Source organism: Arachis hypogaea, chromosome 11, assembly GCF_003086295.3.
Source record: "Arachis hypogaea cultivar Tifrunner chromosome 11, arahy.Tifrunner.gnm2.J5K5, whole genome shotgun sequence".
Taxonomy (NCBI): domain Eukaryota; kingdom Viridiplantae; phylum Streptophyta; class Magnoliopsida; order Fabales; family Fabaceae; genus Arachis; species Arachis hypogaea.
The window spans coordinates 44820403-44826538 of record NC_092046.1 but is presented as its reverse complement, the minus strand read 5'-3'; the positions used below and the strand labels follow the sequence as shown (position 1 = coordinate 44826538).

At 38.7% G+C, this 6136-nt stretch overlaps 1 non-coding gene across 1 annotated transcript; it reads left to right on the top strand.

Annotated features, from left to right (window-relative positions):
- Positions 1 to 4407: 4407 nt before the first annotated feature.
- On the top strand, positions 4408 to 4515 carry LOC112724978 (small nucleolar RNA R71). Its single transcript, XR_003164113.1, has one exon. It is a non-coding gene; the product is annotated as a small nucleolar RNA R71 (small nucleolar RNA).
- The last annotated feature ends 1621 nt before the right edge of the window (positions 4516 to 6136 follow it).

Below are 6136 nucleotides of genomic sequence, written 5' to 3'. Positions count from 1 at the left end.
GACACCTACACGCCACAAGCACATGGTTAGGGACAGCTTGGTTTAGCCGCTTAGGCCAGAATTTTATTCTTGTAGGCCCTCCTATCCACTGATGCTCAAAGCCTTGGGATCCTTTTTATTTGCCCTTGCCTTTTGGTTTTAAGGGTTATTGGCTTTTTGCTCTTGCCTCTTGGTTTTAAGAGCTTTTGGCTTTTTCTGCTTGCTTTTTCTTTTTCTTTCTATTTTTTTTTCGCTATTTTTTTTTCTGCAAGCTTTGTTCTTTGCTGCTTTTTCTTGCTTCAAGAATCATTTTTATGATTTTTCAGATTATCAAATAACATGTCTCCTAGTCATCATTCTTTCAAGAGCCAACATATTTAACATTCTTAAACAACAACTTCAAAAGACATATGCACTGTTCAAGCATACATTCAGAAAACAAGAAGCATTGTCACCACATCAATATAATTAAACTAAGTTCAAGGATAAATTCAAAACTCATGTACTTCTTGTTCTTTTGAATTAAAATATTTTTCATTTAAGAGAGGTGATGGATTCATAGGACATTCATAACTTTAAGACAAAGTTACTAACTACTAATGATCATGTAATGAAGACACAAATATAGATAAGCACATAACATAGAAAACGAAAAACAGAAGAAATAAGAACAAGGAATGAATCCACCTTAGTGATGGTGGCGTTTCCTTCTTGAGGAACCAATGATGTCCTTGAGCTCTTCTATGTCTCTTCCTTGTCTTTGTTGCTCCTCCCTCATTGCTTTTTGATCTTCTCTTATTTCATGGAGCATGATGGAGTGCTCTTGATGTTCCACCCTTAATTGTCCCATGTTGGCACTTAATTCTCCTAGGGAGGTGTTGATTTGCTCCCAATAGTTTTGTGGAGGAAAATGTATTTGAGGCATCTCCGGGATCTCATGGTGATGAGCTTCCTGCGCCTCTTGAGCTCCATGAATGGGCTCTCTTGCTTGCTCCATCTTTTTCTTAGTGATGGGCTTCTCTTCCTTAATAGGAATGTCTCCTTCTATGAAAGCTCCAGCTGAGTAACATAGATGGCAGATAAGATGAGGAAAAGCTAGCCTTGCCATGGGGGATCACTTTTCGGCTATTTTGTAGAGTTCATTAGAGATGACTTCATGAACTTCTATTTCCTCTCCAATCATGATGCTATGAATCATGATGGCCCGATCCACAGTAACTTCAGATCGGTTGCTAGTGGGAATGATTGAGCATTGAATGAACTCCAACCATCCTCTAGCCACAGGCTTGAGGTCCAATCTTCTTAGTTGAACCGGCTTGCCTTTGGAGTCAATCTTCCATTGAGCTCCTTCCACACATATGTCCATAAGGACTTGGTCCAACCTTTGATTAAAGTTGACCCTTCTAGTGTAGGGGCGTTCATCTCCTTGCATCATGGGCAAGTTAAATGCCAACCTCACATTTTCCGGGCTAAAATCCAAGTATTTCCCCCGAACCATTGTAACATAGTTCTTTGGATCCGGGTTCTTACTTTGATCATGGTTCTTGGTGATCCATGCATTGGCATAGAACTCTTGAACCATTAGGATGCCGACTTGTTGGATGGGATTTGTTAGAACTTCCCAACCTCTTCTTTGAATTTCATGTCGGATCTCCGGATACTCATTTCTTTTGAGTTTGAAAGGGACCTCAGGGATCACCTTCTTCTTGGCCACAACATCATAGAAGTGGTCTTGATGGGCTTTGGAGATGAACCTTTCCATCTCCCATGACTCGGAGGTGGAAGCTTTTGTCTTCCCTTTCCCCTTTCTAGACGATTCTCCGGACTTAGGTGCCATCAATGGTAATGGAAAAACAAAAAGCTTATACTTTTACCACACTAAACTTAGAATATTGCTCGCCCTCGAGCAATAAAAGAAAGAATAGAGGAAGAAGAAGAAGAAAATATGGAGAAGAGGGGTGAAGTGTGTTTCGGCCAAGTAGAGAGGAGAGGGTTGTGTTGTGTGAAAATGAGGAAGAATGTAGGGCTATATATAGGGGAGGGAGGGGGGTTAAGGTTCGGCCATTTAGGGTGGGTTTGAGTGGGAAATTGGTTTTGAATTTTGAAGGTAGGTGGAGTTTATGAGGTAGGTTTATGGGGAAGAGTGGATGGATGTGAGTGGTGAAGAGGTGATGAGGAAGAGTGTTTCTGGGATTGTGTGAAAGAGAGTGGTGAGGGATGAAAAGAAGTGAGTGGAGGTAGGTGGGGATCCTGTGGGGTCCACAGATCCTGAGATGATCCTGTGGGGTCCACAGATCCTGAGGTGTCAAAGCATTTACATCTCTGCACCAATTTAGGCATGCAAAATGCCCTTGCACACAACTTTGGGCGTTCAGCGCCAGGTTGGTGCCCATTTTGGGCGTTCAACGCCCATTTGCTGCCATTTCTGGCGTTGAACGCCAGAACCATGCCTGTTCTGGGCGTTCAGCGCCCAGACACTGCCCATTTTGGGCGTTCAGTGCTAGAACCATGCTCTGTTCTGGCGTTGAACGCCAGACAGATACTCCTCCAGGGTGTGATTTTTCTTCTGCTGTTTTTGATTCCGTTTTTGATTTTTTTTTGTTTATTTTGTGACTCCACATGATCATGAACCTATAAAGACATATAACTAAGAAAAATATAGTTAGATAAATAAAAATTGGGTTGCCTCCCAACAAGCGCTTCTTTAATGTCAATAGCTTGACAGTGGGCTCTCATGGAGCCTCACAAATGTTCAGAGCATTGTTGAGACTCTCCAACACCAAACTTAGAGTTTGTATATGGGAGTTCAACACCAAACTTAGAGTTTGGTTGTGGCTTCCCAACACCAAACTTAGAGTTTGACTGTGGGGGCTTTGTTTGACTCTGCTTTGAGAGAAGCTTTTTCTGCTTCCTCTCCATGGATGCAGAGAGAGATCCTTGAGTTGTAAACACAAGGTTGTCCTTATTCAATTGAAGGATTAATTCTCCTCTGTCCACATCAATCACAGCTCTTGCTGTGGCTAGGAAAGGTCTTCCTAGGATGATGGATTCATCCTCTTCCTTTCCAGTATCCAGGACTATGAAATCAGCAGGGATGTAAAGGCCTTCAACCTTTACTAACACGTCCTCTACTTGTCCATAAGCCTGTTTTCATGAATTGTCTGCCATCTATAATGAGATTTTAGCAGCTTGCACCCCATAGATTCCCAGTTTCTCTATTACAGAGAGGGGCATGAGGTTTATTCCTGAACCAAGGTCACACAGAGCCTTAAAGATCATGGTGCCTATGGTACAAGGTATTATGAACTTTCCAGGATCCTGTCTCTTCTGAGGCAATGCCAGTTGATCCAGATCACTTAGTTCATTGATGAACAAGGGAGGTTCATCTTCCCAAGTTTCAATACCAAATAATTTGTCATTCAGCTTCATGATTGCACCAAGAAACTTGGCAGTTTGCTCTTCTGTAACATCCTCATTCTCTTCAGAAGAGGAATACTCATCAGAGCTCATGAATGGCATAAGGAGGTTCAATGGAATCTCTATGGTCTCTAGATGAGCCTCAGAGTCCTTTGGTTCCTCCGAGGGAAGCTCCTTATTGACCACTGGACGTCCTAGGAGGTCTTCCTTCTTGGGATTCACGTCCTCTCCTTCCCTTACAGGTTCGGCCATGGTGCTTATGTCAATGGCCTTGCACTCTCCTTTTGGATTCTCTTCTGTATTGCTTGGGAGAGTACTAGGAGGGATTTCAGTGATCCTTTTACTCAGCTGGCCCACTTGTGCTTCCAGATTTCTAATGGAAGACCTTGTTTCATTCATGAAACTTACAGTGGCCTTAGATAGATCAGAGACTAAGTTTGCTAAGCTAGATGGATTCTGCTCAGAATTCTCTGTCTATTGCTGAGTGGATGATGGAAAAGGCTTGCTATTGCTAAACCTGTTTCTTCCACCATTATTAAAGCCTTGTTGAGGCCTTTGATCCTTCCATGAGAAATTTGGATGATTTCTCCATGATGAGTTATAGGTGTTTCCATAAGGTTCACCTAAGTAATTCACCTCTGCTATTGCAGGGTTCTCAGGATCATAAGCTTCTTCTGCATAAGAAGCCTCTTGAGTACTGTTGGATGCAGCTTGCATTCCATTCAGACTCTGAGAAATCATATTGACTTGCTGAGTCAATATTTTGTTCTGAGCCAATATGGCATTCAGAGTATCAACTTCAAGAACTCCCTTCTTCATAGGCGTCCCATTACTCACAGGATTCCTCTCAGAAGTGTACATGAACTGGTTATTAGCAACCATGTCAATGAGTTCTTGAGCTTCTGCAGGCGTTTTCTTTAGGTGAATAGATCCACCTGCAGAAGTATCCAATGACATCTTTGATAGCTCAGATAAACCATCATAGAATATATCCAGGATGGTCCATTCTGAAAGCATGTCAGAAGGACACTATTTGGTCAGCTGCTTGTATCTTTCCCAAGCTTCATAAAGGGATTCACCTTCTTTCTGTTTGAAGGTTTGAACATCCACTCTAAGCTTGCTCAGCTTTTGAGGAGGAAAGAACTTGGCTAAGAAAGCCATGACCAGCTTATCCCAAGAGTTCAGGCTGTCTTTGGGTTGAGAGTCCAACCATATTCTAGCTCTGTCTCTTACAGCAAAAGGGAAAAGCATGAGTCTGTAGACTTCAGGATCTACTCCATTAGTCTTAACAGTATCACATATCTGCAAGAATTCAGTTAAGAACTGAAAAGGATCTTCAGATGGAAGTCCATGAAACTTGCAGTTCTGCTGCATCAGAGAAACTAATTGAGGTTTCAGCTCAAAGTTGTTTGCTCCAATGGCAGGAATGGAGATGCTTCTTCCATGTAAATTGGAATTAGGTGCAGTAAAGTCACCAAGCATTCTCCTTGCATTATTATTATTTTCAGCTGCCATCTTCTTTTCCTGTTTGATAATTTCTGACAGGTGCTTGCTGGTTTGTTGTAATTCAGCTTCTCTTAGTTTCCTCTTCAGAGTCCTTTCAGGTTCTGGATCTGCTTCAACAAGAATATTCTTGTCCTTGCTCCTGCTCATATGACAAAGAAGAGGGCACAGAAAAATAATAATAATAGAGATCCTCTTTTTTTTTTTGTGAGTGGGGGAGAGATGTTAGTAGATGAATAAACAAATAGAAGGAGATGAGAGAGAAGAGAATTTTCGAAAATTATTTTTGAAAAAAGAGTTAGTGATTTTCGAAAATAGTTTTTGAAAAAGGTTAGTAATTTTCGAAAATTAAAATAAAAATTTAAAATAATTAGTTAATTAAAAAGAAATTTTGAAAAAAAGAGGGAAGATATTTTCGAAAATTAGAGAGAGAGAGTTAGTTAGGTAGTTTTGAAAAAGATAAGAAACAAACAAAAAGTTAGTTAGTTAGTTGAAACAAATTTTGAAAATCAATTTTGAAAAGATAAGAAGTTAGGAAGTTAGAAAAGATATTTTGAAATCAAATTTTTTTTTGAAAAAGATAAGATAAGAAGATATTTTTGAAAAGATATGATAGAAATTAGTTTTTGAAAAGATTTGAATTTTTTTAAAATCACAATTAATGACTTGATTCACAAGAAATCACAAGATATGATTCTAGAACTTAAAGTTTGAATCTTTCTTAACAAGTAAGTAACAAACTTGAAATTTTTGAATCAAAACATTAATTGTTATTGTTATTTTCGAAAATTATGATGTAAAATTAAGAAAAAGATTTTGGAAAATATTTTTGAAATTTTCGAAAATAACTAAAAAATTTGAAAAAGATTTGATTTTTGAAAAAGATTTTGAAAAAGATAAGATTTTTAATTTGAAAATTTGATTTGACTCATGAAAACAACTAGATTTTAAAATTTTTTGAAAAAGTCAAATCTAATTTTCGAAATTTTAAGAGAGAAAAAGGGAAAGATATTTTTTGATTTTTGAATTTTTAATAATGAGAGAGAAAAACAAGTAAAATGATGCAATGCATGAAATTTTTAGATCAAAACAATGAATGCATGCAAGAATGCTATGAATGTCAAGATGAACACCAAGAACACTTTGAATGTCAAGATGAACACCAAGAACATGTTTTTGAAAAAATTTTAATGCAAAGAAAACATGCAAGACACCAAACTTAGGATTCTTTAATGCT